Raw genomic sequence first — 25179 nt, forward strand, 5'->3', positions numbered from 1 at the left:
CATAACCCTCCTGTGTTTGCTTGTACTTCAGAAAAGTAGATGCCAAACAAGAGTGGGCCAAGGACTGAGCCCTGTGGGACACCACTTGTGACAGGCTTTGAGTCTGACATGGCGCCAGCAACTCTGACCCTGTGGGTTCTGTCACTCAGCCAGTTTGCAACCCATCTTGTAATGTATGGGTTTACATTTAAGTTGATGAGTTTTTCAATGATACCCGAGTGAGGTATTGTATCAAAAGCCTTCACCAGGTCTAGATAGGCTGTATGGACTGCCTTTCCCTCGTCAATGGCCTTGGTGACTGTTTCGAAAAAGTCAACCAAGTTTAGAAGGCATGATCTGCCTTTGACAAAGCCAAACTGGGTTGGATCCAAAGTCTGCAAGTTCCCTATGTCTTTATTTATGAGATCCATTACGATCCTTTCCATGGCTTTGCAGATAAGGCTTGTCAAGCTAATGGGACGGTAATTTCCAGGGTCGGTGGAGGCACCACCTTTGTGGAGTGGGACCACAGTCGCTGCGCCACTCCCTGGCACGATCCGGAGGTGAGACTAAGATTAAACAGCTGTCCTAACTGTGGGTTTAATTCCTGAGTTCATGGAGCACACAGCCGGGGACACCATCAGGTCCCATGGATGCTGTGTTCTTTGCCTTGGAGAGAGCAGTTCTCACCTGGGCGTTAGAGATGTTTGGGGGGCTACAATCATTTGGTATAGATATCTCTCCTTTAGGGGGGGGGGAGTTTGCACTGAACCTTTCAGCCAGTATGTTGGCAATGTCTGTAGGATCAGTAATCTTCACATCATTTTGAACTAATTCTGAGCATATCTGGGAGTTTCCTCCTAGGTTTCTGACATAGCTAAAGAATGCCTTATGGTTGTCTTTAGAGTCCTATGCTATTTTTTTCTCAAAATTAGCTTTGGATGATTTTATGAGAGCCAGTCTTTGTCCTGCTGGGATACAGAAAGGGGTTGTTAGGTAACGGCTTATCATTATTTACTGCTAGCATTATTGCTATCATCCCAGTCATGTCATGGACTCCCACACCAACTGTTGGGCAAGGTCCATATCTATGGGGGAACAGCTGGACAACACATATGTGCCCTTGTACATTACAGAGGTCAGTGTGTGGTACACAGTGTTCCTTGCCCTTGTACAGCCCTTTATGGGGGGGTTGTTCAATGCCATTAACCTAGGCCGTGACACCTTTTCAGGGATATAAGTGTTAAGACACATTGAGGTGTAAGGGTGTACACTTTCATACATTCCTCCATGGGAACAGTGGTGGGCTACAGCTTACAGTGTTACACATAGTTCAGTCAGTCAGTGTGATAGTGAGATGTTAGGTCAAGCAATGTTATGTAAGAGATACTGTGACATTACCACAAGTGCTACATTTTCCCCTAGGGCTTGACTACAGGGTGTAATTGGAGGCTGCTGAACTATATATGTAATTGTTGATTGTTACTTATCTTGAAGGCAAATCCTGTGTCTACTGTTGTACTAATTGAAGACCTTGGCCTAGACAGCATAGTATGGTATATTTCCACATTGCTTGCATCTACTGTTTTGTGTGGGCCTTGCATTTGTCACTGATCACATATTTCAAAATTTATGTGGTTTAAGTACTGGTATACAGTATTGTATAGTGCACAAATAAAGGTTTTCTGTGCATGCATACCTGTTTGTCGTGTTATGTCCTTTGAATTGTGGGTGGGTATATGTTTAATGTAAGTATTCTCATTTGTGGGAATGGATGCCACACTACACATTTCACAGGTGCCAGTTACAGGGCTTGTGGCTGAGGGATATACTTTGCACCCAGTACTTCCACACTACTTCTACCTTTTGTCTGTGTATATGTGTATGTACTTATATATATATATATATATATATATATATATATATATATATATATATATATATATATATATATATATATATATATATATATATATATATATATACACATGAACATATTTATCTATCTATATACAATTGATGTTATATGATTATTTGAGAGTTTTATATATATATATATATATATATATATATATATATATATCTGTCTATCTGTCTACATTTACAGATATATATCTATCCATATGTCCATGCATGTTTGGCTCATATTTTGGCCTGTACCTCATTTTCTTGGCAATTGACATGGATGATCTCAGCACTGAAGTTCGTAACTTGTACAAACACTTTTGTATTTCAGACTTCATCTCCTTCTATATACGTGTTCTTATACATATAACTGTATAACTAGCAACATTTTAAGTGTATTAGAGCAGTAGTCAACATATATCCCTATTTGTACCCACATTGTGGCACATTTTGTCCAGACTTCTTGCATTAACAGGTTGTGTGGCATATTACTACATTTCCTGTACTGTTGACTGATTGTGCTGGATGATATGTTTGTGAAAACATCAGGGTTATGTATATCTGCCATGGTTTAGTGGTAAATCACTTTGTGTATGGTGTGCAGGCTCCTGGGTTCAAGTCTTGCAGAGGCAGTTTATTTTGTTGCTGGGCAGAACAACGGCCATTGGATATAGACTGATTAAGGCACTTTAAAGCAGTTGTAAGCAGGTTTGCATGGATTTGCGCGGAGCTAAGCACTGCCAACTGCTGGTTACAGTTTCTTACACTCAGCTTCTAAACTGCTTAACCTGTGTAGGCATAGCTTACCCCCACGCAAACAGGTTGTTACCTGCTTACTGCTGCTTAAAAGTGCCTACTCCTGCTTACCCCCACACTAATTTCTTTAAAAGAAAAGAAAAAGGGGAGATAGGAAAGTGGTGAAAAAGAGGCAGAAACAGGGAAAGACAGTAGGTAAGATAGCTAGGGATATGCAGGAAGGATGTAGGGAAGGTCCATAGCTGCCCATTTCTTCTACAGCAACAGCTGTACATATGCAATGAATTTGGAGGTACATTTGAACACTCCAACCCCTGGGAGAGGGGTGAGGACAACAATAATATATTGTGATGCCAATTAGACCAGATTGCATGTGTGCAAAATGGACAATTATGTATGGGGCATTATTTTTTGTTTGGGAACAGATTGCCCTTTTTTTTTAAGGTGAGAGTGGGGTGTTGGGGAAAGAGCGTAGGTATGCTCAGGGAGGATAAGTTGGGTAGGATGACAGACAAGACAGACAAGACAGCATACGGGGCAGTATGTGACACATGTGGGAGGGAAACTTGGATGGGCAGTGGTGTTTGGAAGTCACAAGCCCATGAGCACCAAAATGGAAACAGTGGGACTGAGGTCCCCACCCATGGGCAGTCACCACTGCACCTTCATGGCCCTAAAGGTGGCTGTGCTGGGGGCTGTGTAGGAGGGGCAAGCTCACCCTCTAATTGTGCTCCTTGGCTCTCAAGCCGGCGTAGCCGGTCTTGAAACTCCATATCGAGTTCCCTATGCACCACAGCCCAGACCTGACAATGGGTGACATGTTCCTCTCAGCGCTCGCTCCTTGGGGGAGAGACCCATCCCCTGTGGTGTTTCCACCCAAAGGTGGTGCAGGGCCTACAGAGGAGGAGGTCCCAGGCTGGGTTCCAGAAGTTCTGGTGCCCGTTGACCATGGCCAGCCGAAGTGGGACATGTGGGTCCGCTGGGACCGGCCTTCCCATACGAGCTATGTTGTAGCAGGTGTATGACAGATATGGGTTAGTAATAGTCATCAGCATTCAGGATTAGTTATAACAGCATGCATAGGTATTCCCATTTATCTAAACCACCAGATTTAAAACAGTTGCAGAGCAAGCAGAACACATGCATATATGGAACAACAGTGGCCATTACAACAGCATGCATGTTTCTTTGATGGCAACAGGTCACCGATATGGGTGTATTTTAACATGGCACATGCATAGAAACAAATGTGAATATTTATAAACCATTAGGACATATGTCCCAAAATATGTTTGGAGTGTACACATACCTACATTGAGGTGAGTCATTGGGTTATTTGTGCACATATGGTAGGGGTGAGAGAGAGAGTTCAATTAACAACTAATATTTCCTTGTAGTTTTCACAACATTCTTAGTAACTGCAGTGATCTGTCCCTCACATGTATTATTACACTACCCAATGGCCTTATATTGTACACTGGTATGTTTTATAGATTATTATGTTCGTGACCTGTGTCTTACATGCAGGCGTGACAAAATGCAGGTGTTATTGCAACATATGTTGAGAATTGCTCTCATACACTTTGGGCAAGATGCTAGAATGACAGGTTTGTTTTCATATACATTCTCTAAGTATGTACTTGTCTGACTGTCAGTTATATATCACTAATGGCTGCCTACATTTTTTGGATCATTACACTGATTTTTCAGGGGAACAGGGTACCAGGCTGGTGATGTGGGCCATTTATCTAGACTTGCTGGACAGATTGGGACAGTGGGGTATGAATATGCATACAACTTTTTATTTGAACATTCTAGCAAATTCTGTACAGTTGTTGGGTGTAATTATGCATACAGCTTTTGATCTGAACATTGTAACAAAATCTGTACAATTGTGGGGTATGATTATGCATACAACTTACTAGCACTCCCAAGATTCAAACCCCTGCTGTGTGTGACAAAAAGATTACAGTTAACATCACAGGTCACTGTGCTATCAGGGAATTAATGTGAAGCTTTATACTGTTTTCTGTGTAGGTCTCCCTCACTTGTACAATATGACTGACCTCTTGGCACTTCCAACCTTGTTATACAGAACTTAATACACAGTTTATCTGCATACCACAGTGTGGGTAATACTGCTTAATGCAACAGTACTATTTATAGTATGCAACAGTTGAATATGTGAAAGGAGAGTAAACAGGAACACTCCAGGGGTTATACCTTTATTTACAGAATATTACACATTTATTTCTACTGGTACAGCACTTTCTAAGATCTTATATTTATTTGTTATGACAGTACATGCTGAATATTTACTAACCTGCCTTGCAATGCAGCCTTTGCAACCTAACATCATGGGCTTGCTGGTTCCAAGCCCACTCATCTGCAGCTGTCAGAGAAATACAGTGATATGTAGCCATACCTATCCAAAGTATACACAAGCTAGGCAATTATTAACTACTTAGTAGAATGAGTACTTAGTACTGTGGCATTAGGCATCTGCCAAGACTCCTGGATCCACTGTTCCAGTACACCCCCCCCCCACCACTTCAGGTCAGCATGGTGGTGCCTGACCTGCTCACCAGTCCAGGGGAAACCTGAGGCATTGGTGAGGTCACAGGCGAGACTGTCCCAGGCCTTCATTTTATGCTGTGAGCCCTGGTACTAGCCCTGCAGTAGTCTCTGCTCATGGTGTTTTAACAGGAGCCAGACCATGATTTTTGACTCCTGGATGCCCCAGCACTGTGCTCTAAATCGAGTGCCTTCACCCACACCAGCTATTCTGCCTGCAGTAGGAAGCTACAACCAGTTATGGGAAGTATTCCCACCTGTGGGGTTTAAATACGGCCAAATTCACACACTTTCCATGATTGGCTGGTTTTGAAAAGGCTAATCTATGGGCACACCTGCTTACCTAAGGTTGGCAGTGCTTAAGGAGGTATACCAATAGGCAGATTGAATCAGCTGCCCTACACATTGCTTACACTTAACAAGCTAAGCTGTGCAGCGGTTAGCATTGCTTAACAGTTACTTAGCATTATATTTAGTATTTGGCAGTGATTTATTATTCATTACAGGTTATATATGTGTCTGGTAGCCATGATTCATGTGTACATACACTGTATGGGGTGTTGGGGACTTCTACAATTTATTACAATAACACCTCACATCTGCGCTTACTGCAGTACTCCAGTTCATATATTTATGTGATGTAGCTGGGTATACAACATAAGGCTGTATAGGAAGTCCTTTCACATGTTCAGCTTGTTTTCCTATGGAAAGGTTTGTTTCTTAAAACCTCACTCTTAGGTACTGTTGTGTTGGCTTAGTGGTTAAGTACTGTGATTGCAGAGTGCAGGGTCCATGGTTCACAGCCTGCAAAAGCTTGTTATTTTTTCCTGCCCAGAATGGTGGCTGATCCATACTGACTGGTCAAAGCAGTTTTGAGCACTTGTAAGCAGGTTTGTGCAGATTTGCGCGAGGGTAAGCCATGCTAACCTACAGTTACATATGCTTACAGAGAGTTAGCTTTGATCTTGCTTCACCTGTGTGTGCTTTGCTTACCCCCACACAAACGGCCTTAAACCCACTTACTAGTGCTTAGGTGTGCTTGCTACCACTTACTAGTGCTTACTAGTGCTACATTTCAGACAGTAATAGTGTAATGGTTCTTAGGGAGGTGGGGAATTTGAAAACGTATCGACTTATCATTCATTACGCAGTTTACCTTCCATTTGTATCTGTCATACTGTATGGGTCACTTGATTATCTGTGGACTTTGCAACATTATGACACTGACTCCTCACATCTACATTAAATGCAGTATTGCAGTTACGAAATATATGTTATTTATTAGGTTATGCAATAAAATATTTATCATAGACAGTGATTTGGAAGGGAAAATGGAATGTACTGCAGGGGGACTCGAGGCGGGAATGACTGCTTGTAGGGCAAATGCTCTACTCACTACACTATTGCTGTACTTCTTCATTTGCTTATATCTTACTTTTTGCCCTCTTTCTGTTATTTCACCTGTATTAACCATAGTTAAGTGATGGGCAAACCAGCGCACCTACGGTTAAACCTCGTCCATTTTATTATTAAAAAAATATTACTTTTTATTTTTCATCTTCAGTATTGCTTTTATACATGTTGGGGATGTCACTGGGGATTTACATATATCTATGAGCAGTCCTGCTCATTGTTTATGATCATTCTGCAGTCCTTTGTTGCATGGGGCATGTATATTGTGAGAGCTCTGCTCTCAGACATGCCTCCTGCACTCGTCCACACTCCATGTAGGATTTGGAGTTCAGGCAGCGCACCTTTATTAATAGGCATGGCGCGCTGCCGTCCTCCTCCTAAGCGGCCACTTCCATGCAGGACTAGACTAGTAATGCATGGAAGATTAGTAAATCCGGGGGATTGTCCTTAAAATGTTTTGTAATAATTTGGAGCTTTTCTCCCTGGGTCTCTGCTGAAAACAGGCTTCTACCCAGTCACACCTTCTCAGTAATCAAATATAAATAAATTAATAAATAACTAAATAAATAAATCACAGCTGATGTGCTCAACAATTTGTATAACACAAACTCTACATATTTCAAAATGCAACAAGGGTCAATATCCTGTAAAGTCACATTTTATACTTTCATGCCTACTGCCTAACATTTGCCTGTGTAATTAGCAGTACTATTAAACCAACACAAAATGTCTGTGGTTAGCAGGGGGAGAAATTCTAGCAGATCTGATAGAGTTGCCCCACAACAGCTCATTTAACATAGGAAAAAACAAGGACATGTTTTCCTTAAACTCATATAACACTAGCACTAGAATGTTCTTACTTTAGAAAACTACAGTTGAACAATTTAATCATTAGTACATTTTTACTTTAGTGTTCTGCCTTTTAGAGATAAAGAAAATAAAAACATGTTAACAACATAACAAGGAAACAACTTCTAGCAGTATAATTAGTTTTAGCTTATAGTACTGACTATATGCAGTTTGTGCTTAGTTAAACACATTCCCATAAAGTCAATGAGCTGCTAAATTAATGAGTTAGATTTTACAAACATCATAACATAACATTTAGTATCTGCAACCTAGAGCATGAACCAATAACTTTTCTATGATATAAATATGTCTTAGCTGCTTGGTACTTACTGGTACTTAATAATTTGCTCTGACTAAAGGCCAGGGGCTCCAGAAAAGGTATACATTCATTGTGAATTTAAAGATGGCGTTGACAGGAAACAACAGAGTTCAGTGGGAGGAATGGATGATGGGAAAACATAACTCAGTCAGAGAGATGGATGATGAGAAAAAAGAGCTTTGTGTGAGTGAGGGATGATGAGAAAGTAAGTTGAGGTATGATATAAACAGAGATGTAATTATCCACTTAATCAGCAAAGTAACTGTGTTGAGAAAAACAATCATTAAGCTTTGGCTATGGCTAAAGATAAGGTTTCCAGTCTTATTTAACTAGCATTGCATCTTTTTGTGAGTATATATATATATATATATATATATATATATATATATATATATATATATATATATTTGAGTTTGTCATGGTATGTTAATAGGTTTCATACATCTCAACCTCTTAGAAGAAGAAATCTGGGTAAAGCCATAAAAAATGGGGGGACAAAGGCCTAAAAAATAGCAACAATTTTTAAATATTGCCCTTACAAACTTAGAAAGTTGATAGAATAAAATGTTTTGCATCTTTTTAATTTCTCCAAGTCTTTTGGGTTTCTAGTACCATGACAGGAATGGACCCCATTCTTAAGTCAAAGTATGATTAAAGTTCATGAAATTAATATTGTTTCAGTCTTTGATGTCAGCCAAAAGTGCTCTTCAGAGCACGCACAATGTGCCCAGTAATGACACCTTCTACAATTTGTACGGAGTTACATGTATTGCTAACATATCTAAATATGATTGTAAATTCTTTTTTATAAGAACTGTTGCTACTACTACTATTGGAACTGTCTGAATATCTTTCTTCACCATTGCACTCCTTTCTGCGTGCAGATCCTGATATTTTATAACTTTGTGTCTCTGTGTATGCAAGACACTGTAAGCATTGGGTGTGATGATTTTAATGATCAATGCTACTCTTGTCTTCTTCTCTTGAACCACTATATCCAGCTTTCTAGCATCTATCTTTTGGACTGTTGGTAATGGGAGGTCCCAAGTGATATAAACTTCATCATTTTCTATGATGCTTTGTGGCTCATGTTTCCAGTGTTTTTCAGCCACTTCAATACCATAATGTTTGCACAATCCCCAGTGTAACAATCTTGCTATATTATTATGCCTTTCGGTATACAGTCCATCTGCCATTAGTATGTTGCAACCAGCAACAAGGTGTGCAGCTGTTTCCAATTCAGTTTTATAAAAACTACATTTGTCTGTTTCTCCCACATATTCAATGGACTTTGTAAACCAATGTGTATGTAGCTCACTATCTTGGGCTGTCAATATTAACCTTTCATCTCTTGGTTTGAATTCACCTCTCCTTAATAATTCCTGCATTCATTCCTGATCAACATGAAGTTCTTCCAGACGTTTTCTATACTTGTAACTATATTTATGCTTTTTCCACATTTCTTGCCTTCTCATCTGGTCCTTCACCTTATATTCTTTATTTAGTTTTTTGGCACATTCAGTTGCTGCCTGATTTTTATCCACTTCTGGTTTGATTTCTATTCCTGCTTAATGCCGATATGCTTCTGCTAAATTAAGCAGAGAAGTCATCTTAGATTTATTCTCCTTGTATTTCAAAACTTTCACTACATTCAGGTCTTGTGAGGTCAGCGGATATGTGTGGAGTCCCACGATTGCAGATCTATTCATATAATCATTTCTGTCCCTCCTTCAGAATGGGGAATATATAATCTTGGTATGCACTATTTTTTATAAATCATTTGGTGAGCATGAAGCATCCTTCTTGTTTTCCTATCTAATCTATCCAACCAATTTTGGGGCCAGTCAATCACTCCGAAACTGCAAGTTAGGACAGGAAGAGCAAATTGGTTTATAGCCTGAGTTTTGTTCCTAGATGTCAATGCTGTTTTCAGGATTAATTTAAGTCTTCTGAAATATGCCTTACTAAGTTTTATTCACATTTGTTCGTGTTTTATTGTTGATCCTTCATCATTTCCCAGGTATTTATACACTTCCTCTTGCTCAAGTTCTTTTATATCACATTCTTGTCCCAAACCGATGTTTTTTCTGACATTGTAGTTTTCCTGCTTTAAAGGTTGATTTTTGCACATTTACCAAGACCAAATGACATTCTTATGTCATCTGAAAAAGTTTTTACAACTTGTAGCTGTGCTTTTAGTTCATCAACCGATAAGCTATACAGTTTTAAATCATCAACAAACAGAAGATGATAAGTCTTTACACTTGTTTTCTAGGAGCCAGATTATAGCCATAGCCTAAGCCATTAAGTAGACATCAAAACAGTAGTGGTGACAAAGAGTCACCCTGGAATATCCCCCCTTGAATTTTTATCTCTGGGATAATAATTTGTTCTTTATCATGGCTTAATTGCAAAGTGGTCTGTCACTGTTTCATGGTCACTGTAATGTAGACGATTAGTGTAGGGTGTATCTTATACATTTTTAAGCACTCTTTTATCTCTGAATGTGGGATACTATCAAGTGCTTTTTTGTAGTCAATCCAAGCCATACTTAGATTATTCCCCTTTTTACAGTTCTCCACTATGACTTTATTCAACAATGAATGATCCTTTGTTCCATATGATGTTCTTTTATTGCCCTTTTATTCTACTGCCATAATTGACTTTTCTTCTAAATGACTCTAAACTCTGTCAGCATCACTTCTCATGTATACTTTATACGTCGTCAGAAGGCAACTTATTGATCTATAATTTTTAGGACAGCTTGCAGGTTCACTCTTAAGTAGGAGCATTGTTCATCCTGTTGTTAACCGGATTGGTGTCTGTTCATGGTGTGCATATAAATAATTCTTACTCTTGGCTAAATCTTCGTGCAAAGATGTTAATACTTTCAGCCAAAAATTAGGTACTGCATCTGGGCCTGGGGTTTTCCAATTAGAGGCTTTTCTTAACTTTGTTCCAATCTCTCTGGCTGTTATTTCATCCCATTTTATATCCTGTACCTTTGAACCTCTTATTCTTTCTTTAACTTCTTCTATCCATTTAGCATCTTTGTTATGTTCCACAGGATCTTCATAGATACTTCTCCAAAATGTGTCTCTTTCTTCTTGTTTTGGTGGTCCTTCAATTCCCTTTACCTTATTTCCCAATTCTCTATAAAACTTTTGTGGACCATCAATAAATTGCTTATTTTGTACTTTTCCTTTATATTTATTTTTGTATCTTCTACCTCTTTCTGCCTGTGCTGAAATTTTTAGTTTGTTATTTGCAGTAGTGCATGGTAGATCCTGGTCTGTTCTAATACAGCACATTGCTTTTATCACATCTATTTTTCTTAGTATTTTTTATCTATTCCCTCTTTTATAATCTTCTAACAGTGACACTTCTTGTCTTAACTGCTTTATAGTTTTCTCTATTCAGCAATTCCTTGATGGCATTCAATTTCTCCCCTTCCTTTCCCTCACTACCCAGTGTTCTTGTGGTAGAACTTTATCAGTTATTAATTTAGCCGCACAGTAATATATCCTGTTTACTTCTGTTATATCACATGGGTCTCTATCAACAGTCCTAATTACTGTGTTCATTTGTTTTTTTCAAACTTCTAACTTTTTGGTTTTATTAACCTTCTGCAGACTATTTCTTTCATTGATCTTGATATATCTGTCTATGTCTATTAAATCAAGCAAATCTTCTCCTAGCTCATTTTCTTCCAAACTAAGGGCACATCCCTTGTTTTCTAATTCCTGCAGGCATTCTATAGAAGATTCTATAGCATCTTCCTGTGGCACATACTCTTCAACTTCATCCCGTGCCATCCATTGCTCTATCATATGGGAACTCGGGTCTATATTATAAGATTGATGTTTGAAAACATTGAACAACATATGGTCGACACCATATGGTTGATGTCTTCAAACATCGACTTTATAAAAAGACAAAGAAAAAAGTACCCTAACAGGTTTAAGCAGGGGGGCAAGCACCCCTACACCCCACCCCCCCGCTACTTAAATATGTCAACTCCGAGACTGCACTACATTGCCGTAAACGGAAAACTCCCCTTACGGAGATTTCAGTTTACACACTCGAGATTCTGAGCATTCGATATTCTCGTGTTGACAATGTCAGATTTGACATTGTCGGCTTTCAAGAATACAATATAGACCTGGGAACTCACTGGCCTATCACTCCTCAACACTGACTACATCAGAGTTTCCACAGTTTCCTGTTCCGTCCCTTGCTGTCTACCTTCAAGTGAATGTTTAAACTGGTTTCCTGTGGAAGGCTCCAAATTATCTTCATAGGCACCTGACCAATTGCTTCTTGTTCCACTGATCTCCCCTTAATTTGGATATCCATTACTCTGTCCTGTTGTGGTGCTTTCTGAATTAGATTTTCTGCACTGAATCCTTCACTTTGCAGTTACTCCATGACCTCAGTTTCTATTTCTTTAGCTTCTGCATTACTAATCTCTTTTTCTACTTTTCCTCTTTGTCTTCTTATTTTTTGTATTGTAAAGTTGTCCATGTCTGAATTCTTTTGCCTGTATTTCTCTTCAAATATCTTTGGTGCTGCTCTTTTTGTATTGGTTAGTTTTGCTTTCTCCTTTGCATAAATATTACACCATATTAAATCTCTTTTTCTGTCCCATGTCCAAATGCCTTTTTCAGATGTTTCTTGATCTTCCTGTTTCTCTCGGCTTCGGGGACTCACTCCATCCTGCTGTGATATAACCTGTGTTAGACCTTCTGCATTAAATCCTTCACTTCACAGGCACTCCATAACTCCAACTTCTATTTTTTTTAACTTCTGCTTCACTAATCTTCTTTTCTACATTCCTTCTTTGTGATGTTATTTTTTATTGTGAAATTTTCCATATCTGGATGCCTTTGCCTGTATTTCCCTTCAAATATCTTTGGGCTGCCTTCTTTATATTGATTAATTTGGCTTTCTCCTTTCCATAAATATTGTACCATATCAACTCTCTCTCTTTCCCATGTCCATATTTATTTTTTGTACTTTTCAAATATCTCTTGGTTTTGTTGTTTATATTTTTGCACTTCCTCAGATGCTTCTTTTTCCAAACAGGTCAAGGTTTCTTGATCTATATACTGTTTTTCACAAATCTGTTGTATCAATGAACACAAATTTTCATTTGAAGCTTCTGACACTTTTTCTAGTGGAAGTAAGACTCACACTGAGCTCTTTTCTGCATTAGTGTGAGTTTCCTGATGGGTATGAAGTCTGAAACTCTAATGTCTGTCATTATTTTCTGAATTCAATACTCAGTAATTAGCCAGTGATTTGCCAGAAAACCAATAATTTATGAGGAACAGACAAAAAATATAAAAGAAAGATTTGGACCTTCTGTTAAAATCTGGACAGTTGATAGGTATTTGTATGTGGTTCTTCAGTATACATATGCATGGTCTTGGGTGGTTATATGGAGTGTGTGCATGTGTGGTGTGTGCATGTTCCTGGGAGTATAAGTGGGTGGGTGTGTTTTGACTGAATGTACAGTATGTTTGATAAGGTTAAGGATTAATTATATATACCTATATCTATATATGGATAGATGTAGATGGGTATATATATATATATATATATATATATATATATATATATATATATATATATATATATATATATATATATATATATCTTTCTATATCTATATATATATATATATATATATATATATATGTATATATCTATATGTAAATTAATGCAGCTGTGACCACTAGTATTTGTAAAAGTATTGCAGTTTATTACATACAATGCAGATAAGATGTTTTTTTCCAACAAATTCAACTATTGTGATTTTAAATAAATAAAACATGTCACCTTTATTTTTAATTAGGCCTTTTATTGCTAGAAAATGGTCTCTGAAAGCAATACTCTCTGGACTCCTTCAAGCAGGAATATTTTCCAGCTTCAAATGTGTGCAGGCAAATCTATCTACCTGTCTATTACATATGTATATCTATATCTATATCTATAGCTATATCTATATCTATATCTATATCTATATCTATATCATATCTATATCTATACGGACACACATACACCCCCCACACACACACACACACACACACACACACACACACACACACACACAGACACACACACATCCCACAACCTCCACACATACAGTTAAACAGATATAGATAAGCTGAATGTATACATTTGCATACATTGACTATTGATATAGGCATATATGTACCTGTATCTGCATAAAAATAAATATACATGCATGGCTCTATGTGTTCGCATGTAAAAATTATATTGCTATATACACATATTATGCATGCTTAGGTTTGTATGTAATTTCTAAAGGATTTTTATGACAACTTATTTAGATTATAACAAGAAATTTGTTTTGTAATAGCTGAAGGCATTACATAAAATATTGTCCCTTTTTTTGTGATTAATATGTGTTTTTAGAATTCATCTTCCTAACCAAGTTTTTTGGGGGGATTTCGTCAACCCATTGATAGTACTTTAATCAAGTGCTGTCCAACTGACAGAAAAAGAGCGAAGCAAATTTTGTCAACAGTGTTTTCTTTTTCTACACTGTTGTGACCTGGAAATATGTATTTTTAAGTTTGAGGAGTGTACTTACCCCTGATGTTCATTAAAACCCACTTCTCTCTTTTCTGTCAATCGATTAATTGATTTAAATGCTGTTGATGAGTTAACATAACCCATATTATCATTGCCTTCCAGGCATACACTTTCAGATAAATCTGTCTATAAATATATATATATATATATATATATATATATATATATATATATATATATATAGATATATAGATATAGATATAGATATAAATATACACTACAGTTTAGCAGATATAGCTATAGCTGCATGTATAGATTGGCATTACATTCCCCGGGATTCACGAAGCTCGGCGCAAGGCCGGTGTAAGGCTTGCGCCGGCAGTGCAGTGAATAATCGGCGTAGCAGCGCCATATGCATAGTAATGAGTGCGCACCGCAACCACAGACACGTGCGGAGGGCACGTGAGCGAGCCCAAGTAGGATGCGGCCGTAGGCGTGGCCAAGCCGGCAGGTGATGAGCAACCTAAAGTGCTGACTTCCACAGGCCGCCTGCAATAGTAACCGCACCAGCCAGGGTCCGTGGATAATGAAACGTACGCAGACTATGCAACATAGTACCCGTTCACACAAAACGGAGAACCAAACATTAACCCACGAAGTCCAAAGTGTACCCGTCCAAGGAACAAAGGATACGCATAATATCGTGTCCGTCACGCAATGCACTGTCAGTGGGCATACCCAGTGAAGGTGTACTGCAGCATGTCAGCGCGCTGCACCTACATAGAAGTAGCCACATGGGCATGGTCACCAGCAGTAGTGAGAGTACACAGCCGGGTAGCCGGGTCGATATAACAACAAGAAGGAAACTAGATACCCTAAACACAGACAAACATGTGCATAGCAACATGTACTACACCCAGCAACGTGCCTGTCGCATACACATAGGACGGCGTATGCCTAAGCGTAATATCCAGAAGCAGAACCCATGCATGCAAATGTAATACACAACAGCCCCGTCATAGCATGTAACCCGCACCCATGTACGACCGTGCACCCAACCCAGCTAGCAGCCTTGCGCATCTACACACCTACACACAATGGGTATACCTGAAATGTAGTAAGAAGTATTGTCCTAGGCAGTGCCACGCGGGCAAATATGTACCCCACATGTTAACATCCCACCTCAGGTACAGATATCCAAATGGCTGCATGTGAATGTGTCGGCAGAATGTATACATCCCGCATGTGGTATGGACCTGTCGAAACCCCATAGGCGTGCACACGCCATGGTGCCAATAACTGTGCACATCTGGACAAGGCAGTATGTTCAGCCACCGTACTGATGATTAGCTATGCAGACATGTCAAACACAACACATATGGCGGAACATCTGCCCACCAAGCAGGAAGCCCCAACAGGGTGCCACAGGCACAGAAGGTGAAGGTGGGACATCACACGTTGAGAATAGCGTTGCCGGACGGCCAAATACACACGGCCAACGCAAACGATGGAATAACATGTATATGCCTGGATGAATGGGTATGTCATAGCATGGGAATAGGCCAAGCTATTCACCATAATAGCCATGTGTACCAGATACAAACAGCCAGTAACACGCAGTAGTAATGCAGGAAGGCATACACGACTGTGGGAATAGCACAGGACATATGGCACGTGCCAAGTGTTGATGCATGACACAAATGTCCAGGATGGGGCCCCCTGCAAAGAGGAACATGTGCCAACCCCACCCCCCACAGATGTACCGGCAGTGAAAACACATCCCAAACACACACCAACACTACCGTCCATCCCACGATAGCAACAGAGGCTGGTCAAACACCACAATGACGCGTGCACAAACAGGGACACGTGTAACCGTTGCCCTAACAACCCCCCTCAGGCCAAAGAATAATAGTATGGACATATGCATGTAATGCTGTGAAGGATGTGTGGTAGTCCTCAGTATCACAGAGGTAGGTACACAGATACACTGTAATCAACCGTGACGTATGTGCACTCTAGACAGCATACCTGCAGGTAATACATAGTTCAATCATGTGCCACAGAAATATACACATATGAATGAGGATAGGGGATAGACAAGTGTGAATGGGACAAACTATGAACATAGGTTCATAGGTCCATAGGTACATAGTAGGCTATCTACCCAAGGGCAGCCATAACCCTAGGCCATAGTTATGTTTCCTTTGCCAACCCTCCAGTCTGGAGATAAAATGCCTATTATATTGCTGAACCTCTGTCAAGCAGTGACAATGATGTAATCCCTGGGGTATATCCGCAATCCCCCATCCATTGGACAAGATCCCCCTCGAACAAGGCCAGCAAGGTTCTCTGCCTCACATGTACTGGGATGTTGTTCCACAGCATAGTGAGTGTCTGGGTGATGTATCTGTCCCTCCAACACATTCTATTAATGACCGTGTCAAGGTTCACGTCACCTGCCCCTGTGGTTCTGAGGGATGTAGATCCATTAGGTGAAGCATAGTCATCAAATATGGGTCGACATGGCCTCGTATGTCAGCCACAGTTCACCACTGAACAAGTGGTATGTGACTGAATGGAGCAGGAGTCCTTACAGTCGGGTAGCATAACACAAATACCTGACACCCTGCATCCGTCTGACGATGAACCTATGGGGCCTTCCCAGCTGCTGCAGGTGTCGGGTCAGATACCTTCCGAACGGGGCAATGTACTCAATCATAGGTCTAATGAGTAATGAGTACAAGGAGACGATGACCTACCCTGATCTAGATGTGAATCCCTGCACAATCAGGTGGGCAATGTAGAAGTTCTACCGAACCACGTTAGCAACGTGTGTGTCAAACGAATGGTGACTGACAACCTGGGTCCCCAGATCCCTGGTAATTCCCTCTGTGCTCAGTGGACTGCCACCCATATTGCGGCTAGGGGTGACCTTGTTCTTCCCGATGGGTATGACTATGCATTACCCGGCATTTAGCTGTAGGCCATGTCCCTGGCAGCAGATATCCATATCTGTGAGGCCCCTTTGAAGGATATCTGTGTCAGATGTCCGTCCCACCATGGCACCCAGTTTGCAGTCATCTGCAAACAATGTCAGCCATAACCCCCCTGTGTTTGCTTGTACTTTGGAAATGTAGATGCAGAAAAAGAGTGGACCCAGGACAGAGCCCCGTGGGACACCGCCTGTGACTGGCAGTGAGTCTGACATGGTGCCAGCAACTATGACCGTGTGGGTTGTGTCACCTAGCCAGTTTGCAACCCATCCTGCGATGTACGGGTTCACATCCAAGCCTATGGGTTTATCAATGATACCCAAGGGGGGTATTGTGTTGAAGGCCTTTGCCAGGTCGAGGTAGGCTGTATGGACTGCCTGACCCTCATCAATGGCCTCGGTGACTGTTCCTAAAACGTCAATCAAGTTTTAAATGCATGATCTGCCCTTGACCAAGCCAAACTGGGTTGGATGCAAAGTATGCAGGTCACCTATGTCGTCATCTATGAGCTCCAGTATGATCCTTCCCCATGCCTTTGCAGATAAGACTTCTCAAGCTAATGGGACGGTAATAACCAGGGTCAGTGGAGGCACTGCCCCTGTGAAGTGGGACTACAGTCGCCGTGCGCCACAACTTGGGTACATTACCTGAGGTGAGGCTAAGATTACACAGCTGTCCTAACTGTGGGTCTAATTCCTCAATGAGATTGCGGAGTACACAGCCGGGACACCATCTGGTCCCATGGATGCTGTGTTCACTACCTTGGAGAGAGCATGTCCCACCTGTGCATTACAGAACATTCGGGGGCCACAATCTTCTGGTACAGACATCTCTCCATGTGGGGGGAAGGGAGTGTAGATGTCCTCACCGAACCTGTCAACCAGTATGTTGGCAATGTGTGTATGTTCAGTAAACCTCACATCATTGTGAACCCAGTCAGAGCATATCTGGGAGTTTCCTCCCAGGTGTCCAACATAGCTAAAGAAGGCCGTATGATTGTCTGTCGAGTCCTTGGTGATATATCTGTGGGACCTGCCCCGGATGATGTCATGAGAGCTTGTAGGTCTTCACATATAATGAGCAAGGGTGTCATACCTCACAAGGAGTCTGCTCTGTCTTGTAGTAGCTACCTCCTCTCGTTGTAGAGCTTGTGTATGGCTGGGGTACACCACACTGGATGCTTGGCATTGGTACAAAGACCCACAGTTTTGTAAGGGATTGCCTGATCCATGCAGTCCTGTAGGTGCTGGTAGAAGGCATATGTAAGTGATGCAGTGGCTTGAGTAATGTTCACCACTGGCTCAGGGGCCTTAAAGGAGGCCACACTAGTGTTTAGAAATGTGAAGTCGGCTTATGAGAAAGCCATATGTATGGTAACCGGCACCACCCACAGCATTGTATGACAATAGCAGAAGCTATTGTCCAAATAACATAGTATTAACTTTATTATTAAAATATGTATTATTATTTATTTAGTTATATGTTTCTGCTAATTACACTTGAAAATGCCGGTAAGACCGGCGAAAGTGCTCGTGATATACCTATTATGGTGGTGTCATTCTGACAATAAAGTGGCGATACTTCCCTATTGGGACTTCTGGGGATTATTTAAAGCAGTTGTTAACCTGCATCTCTGGATGTACACCATTTGGTTTCAGTTTTGAAAAACCTGGTTTTCGTAGCACTACATAATATGGGTAGTCAAACAGACATCCGCGATTGGGGAACATACAGCAGCAGTCAAAACCACTGGCCACATGGACACAGTCCAACAAGTTCTACACTTTACATATGCACATTGGTGTCCATTGTAGGACCCAAAAATTAATCCGTACAGAATTCCATCCAGCCGTTACCGTTCCACCAGAAGACGCGACAGCCATGAGTACGGCACAGCTAGACATATGCACCACCAGTGTGTTTAAGGTTGATGACAAGTGTCCATGAAATGCAGGACATATGAACAGAAATCCCCAGATCGTCAAGTCCATAGAAGTGCGTCCACATCACAGTCCCGCACACATGAAGGATGTGTAATGGGTACCGTCAAGGGTCGCAGCCATGGGATCCTGGGTATGCAGAAATGGGGCTCGGTGTTGTTTGGCAGATAATCCGTCGTCCCACCCCGTGGGAGGGATGTGGGTGTAGCACATGCCTTACTCCCCACTAATAATGCAAAGCATCCACCGGATAATGCTAAATGCAGGTGTGAAATGTGTACAGCCCTATACCAGTGTCCAGTAGGCAATTCCCATGGATGGACAAGCGTACGACCAAGATGGCACCCATAACTGCAAACCTGGTGGAATTACACAGCTGCAGTAAGGCATAACACAGGAAATACAGATAGGGACTACAGTAGACACTCCCCATACAAAGTCAGAACGCCGTGCGGATACCGGCGTACACAGCACCCAATCTGCCAGCAAGAAAATGGGGATCACACGCTTCCATACCGCGGAACATATGGGCGACCTGTGGAACACATATTAATGGCACACCAACAACGTCAACTAGGAAGTTCATAGGATGGTTAAACTATGGCATTCCCACTTATAAAGAACATCTGTCAATGAATAAATAGGATCTACATGTTTTGGTGGTGTTATTTTGACAATATAGTGGCGGATATTTCCTATTGGGCCTTCTGAGGATTATTAAAAGCAGTCGCTAACCTGTATCTTTGGATGTACACCATTTGTTTTCATTTCTGAATAACCTGGTTTTCGTAGCATTACATAATATGGGTAGTCAAACAGACATCCGCGACTGGGGAACATACAGCAGCAGTCAAACCCACTGGCCAGATGGACACAGTCCAACAAGTTCTACACTTTACACATGCACATTGGTGTCCATTGTAGGACCCAAAAATTGATTACTATGGAATATCATACAGCTGTTATCGTTCTACCAGAAGAAGCGACAGCCATGACTACGGCACAGCTAGACATATGCACCACCAGCGTGTTTAAGGTTGATGACATGTGTCCATGACATGCAGGACATATGGACAGAAATCCCCAGAGTCCCGAGTCCATAGAAGTGCGTCCACATCCCAGTCCCGCACACATGAAGGATGTGTAATGGGTACCGTCGAGGGTTGCAGCCATGGGATCCTGGGTATGCAGAAATGGGGCTCGGTGTTGTTTGGCAGATAATCCATTGTCCCGCCCCGTGGGAGGGATGTGGGTGTAACACATGCCTTACTCCCCACTAATAATGCAAAACATCCACCAGATAATGCTAAATGCAGGTGTGGAATGTGTATACAGATAGGGACTACAGTAGACACACCCCATACAAAGTCAGACCGCCATGCGAATACCGGCGTACACAGCACCCACTCTGCCAGCAAGAAAATGGGGATCACACGCTACCATACTGCGGAACAAATGGGCGACCTGTGGAACACATATTAATGGCACACCAATAACGTCAACTAGGAAGGTCATAGGATGGTTAAACTATGGCATTCCCAATTATAAAGAACATCCTTCAATGAATTAGTAGGATCCACATGTTTTGGTGGTGTTAGTTAGGACAATACAGTGGCGGATATTTCCCATTGGGGCCTCTGAGGTTTATTTAAACCAGTTGCTAACCTGCATCATCAGATTTACACCATGTGGGTTCATTTCAGAAAAAAATGGTTTTCGTAGCACTACATAATATGTGTAGTCAAACAGTCATCCGCGATTGGGGAACATACAGCAGCAGTCAAACCCACTGGCCAGATGGACACAGTCCAACAAGTTCTACACTTTACATATGCACATCGGTGTCCATTGTAGGACCCCAAAAATTGATCCGTATGCCACATCTACCAGCTGCGATCGAGCGACCTAGAAGGAGTGAACAGCCGTGACTACGGCACAGCTAGACATATGCACGACCAGCGTGTTTAAGGTTGATGACAAGTGTCCATGAAATGCAGGACATATGAACAGAAATCCCCAGATTGTCGAGTCCATAGAAGTGCGTCCACATCCCAGTCCCACACACATGAAGGATGTGTAATAGGTACCGTCGAGGGTTGCAGCCATGGGATCCTGGGTATGCAGAAATGGGGCTCAGTGTTGTTTGGCAGATAATCCGTTGTCCCGCCCCGTGGGAGGGATGTGGGTATAGCACATGCCTTACTCCCCACTAATAATGCAAATCATCCACCGGAGAATGCTAAATGCAGCTGTGAAATGTGTACAGCCCTATAACAGTGTCCAGTAGGCAATTCCCATGGATGGACAAACGTACGACCAAGATGGCACCCATAACTGCAAAGCTGGTGGAATTACACAGCTGCAGTAAGGCATAACACAGGAAATACAGATAGGGACTACAGTAGACACTCCCCATACAAAGTCAGACCACCGTGCGGATACCGGCGTACACAGCACTCAATCTGCCAGCAAGAAAATGGGGATCACTCGCGTCCATACTGCGGAACAAATGGGTGACCTGCGGAATACATACTAATGGCACACCAACAACGTCAACTAGGAAGGTCATAGGATCTGTAAACTATGGCATACCCACTTATAAAGAACATCCTTCAATGAATTAATAGGATCTACATGTTTTGGTGGTGTTATTCTGACAAGACAGTGGCGGATATTTCCTATTGAGACTACTGAGGATTAGTTAAAGCAGTTGCTAACCTGCATCATTACGTTAACACCATTTGGGTTCATTTTAGAATAACCTGGTTTTCGTAGCACTACATAATATGGGTAGTCAAACAGACATCCGCGATTGGGGAACATACAGCAGCAGTCAAAACCACTGGCCAGATGGACACAGTCCAACAAGGTCTACACTTTACATATGCACATTGGTGTCCATTGTAGGACCCAAAAATTGATCCTTACGGAATACCATTCAGCTGCTATCGTACTACCAGAAGAAGCGATAGCCGTGACTACGGCACAGCTAGACATATGCACCACCAGCGTGTTTAAGGTTGATGACAAGTGTCCATGAAATGCAGGACATATGAACAGAAATCCCCAGATTGACGAATCCATAGAGGTGCGTCCACATCCCATTCCCGCACACCTGAAGGGTGTGTAATGGGTACCGTCGAGGGTTGCAGCCATGGGATCGTGGGTATGCAGAAATGGGGCTCGGTGTTGATTGGCAGATAATCCATTGTCCCGCCCCGTGGGAGGGATGTGGGTATAGCACATGCCTTACTCTCCACTAATAATGCAAATCATCCACCGGAGAATGCTAAATGCAGCTGTGAAATGTGTACAGCCCTATACCAGTGTCCAGTAGGCAATTCCCATGGATGGACAAACATACGACCAAGATGGCACCCATAACTGCAAACCTGGTGGAATTACACAGCTGCAGTAAGGCATAACACAGGAAATACACATAGGGACTACAGTACACACTCCCCATACAAAGTCAGACCGCCGTGCGAATACCGGTGTACACAGCACTCAATCTGCCAGCAAGAAAATGGGGATCACTCGCTTCCATACTGTGGAACAAATGGGCGACCTGCGGAACACATAACTAATGGCACACCAACAACGTCTACTAGGAAGGTCATAGGATGTTTAAACGTTGGCGTTCCCACTTATAAAGAACATCCTTCAATGAATTAATAGGATCTACATGTTTTGGTTGTGTTATTGTGACAATACAGAGGTGGAAATTTCCTAATGGGACATCTGAGGATTAGTTAAAGCATTTGTTAGCCTGCATCATTGGATTTACACCATTTGGGTTCAGTTTAGACAATCCCGGTTTACGTAGCACTACATAATATGGGTAGTCAAACAGACATCCGTGATTGGGGAACATACAGCAGCAGTCAAACCCACTGGCCAGATGGACACAGTCCAACAAGTTCTACACTTTACATATGCACATTGGTGTCCATTGTAGGACCCCAAAAATTTATCCGTATGCAATGTCAACCGGCTGCAATCGAGAGACCCAGAAGAACTGACAGCCATGACTACGGCACAGCTAGACATATGCACCACCAGCGTTTTCAAGGTTGATGAAAAGTGTCCATGAAATGCAGGACATATGAACAGAAATCCCCAGATTGTCGAGTCCATAGACATGTGTCCACATCCCATTCCCGCACACATGAAGGATGTGTAATGGGTACCGTCGAGGGTCGCAGCCATGGGATTCTGGGTATGCAGAAATGGGGCTCGGTGTTGTTTGGCAGATAATCCGTTGTCCCGCCCCGTGGGAGGGATGTGGGAGTAGCACATGCCTTACTCCCCACCAATAATGCAAAGCATCCACCGGAGAATGCTAAATGCAGCTGTGAAATGTGTACAGCCCTATACCAGTGTCCAGTAGGCAATTCCCATGGATGAACAAGCGTACGACCAAGATGGCACCCATAACTGCAAACCTGGTGGAATTACACAGCTGCAGTAAGGCATAACACAGGAAATACAGATAGGGACTACAGTACACACTCCCCATACAAAGCCAGACCGCCGTGCGAATACCGTCGTACACAGCACTCTATCTGCCAGCACCAAGACGGGGATCACTCGCTGCCATACTGTGGAACAAATGGGCGACCTGCGGAACACATACTAATGGCACACCAACAACGTCAACTAGGAAGGTCATAGGATGGTTAAAATATGGCGTTCCCACCTATAAAGAACATCCTTCAATGAATTAATAGGATCTACATGTTATGGTGGTGTTATTTTGACAATACAGTGGCGGATATTTCCTATTGTGACTTCTGAGGATTATGTAAAGCAGTTGCTAACCTGCATCTTTGGATGTACACCATTTGGTTTCAGGTTTGAAAAACCTGGATGTCGTAGCACTACATAATATGGGTAGTCAAACAGACATCCGCGATTGGGGAACATACAGCAGCAGTAAAACCCACTGGCCAGATGGACACAGTCCAACAAGTTCTACACTTTACATATGCACATTGGTGTCCATTGTAGGACCCCAAAAATTCATCCGTATGCAATGTCAACCAGCTGCGATCGAGAGACCCAGAAGAACTGACAGCCGTGACTACGGCACAGCCAGACATATGCACCACCAGCGTGTTCAAGGTTGATGACAAGTGTCCATGAAATGCAGGACATATGAACAGAAATCCCCAGATTGTAGAGTCCATAGAAGTGCGTCCACATCCCATTCCCGCACACATGACGGATGTGTAATGGGTACCGTCGAGGGTTGCAGCCATAGGATCCTGGGTATGCAGAAATGGGGCTCGGTGTTGTTTGGCAGATAATCCGTTGTCCCGCCCCGTGGGAGGGATGTGGGAGTAGCACATGCCTTACTCCCCACTAATAATGCAAAGCATCCACCGGATAATGCTAAATGCAGGTGTGAAATGTGTACTGCCCTATACCAGTGTCCAGTAGGCAATTGCCATGGATGGACAGGTGTACGACCAAGATGGCACCCATAACTGCAAACCTGGTGGAATCACACAGCTGCAGTGAGGCATAACACAGGAAATACAGATAGGGACTACAGTAGACACTCCCCATACAAAGTCAGACCGCCGTGCGAATACCGGCGTACACAGCACTCAATCTGCCAGCACCAAAATGAGGATCACTCGCTTCCATACCGTGGAACAAATGGGCGACCTGTGGAACACATACCAATGGCACAATAACAACGTCAGCTAGGAAGGTCATAGGATGGTCAAACTATGGCGTTCCCACTTATGAAGAACATCCTTCAGTGAATTAATAGGATTAATGTCAATTGACCATGGAATACACCTAATCAACATCAAAGAACCGCTGGCACCTTATGGCACACAATCCAAAACACACATAGGTAGATGAAACAGTCAAC

Source organism: Protopterus annectens, chromosome 5.part0 (genome assembly GCF_019279795.1).
Source record: "Protopterus annectens isolate FY-2018-M chromosome 5.part0, PAN1.0, whole genome shotgun sequence".
Lineage (NCBI taxonomy): Eukaryota > Metazoa > Chordata > Ceratodontiformes > Protopteridae > Protopterus > Protopterus annectens.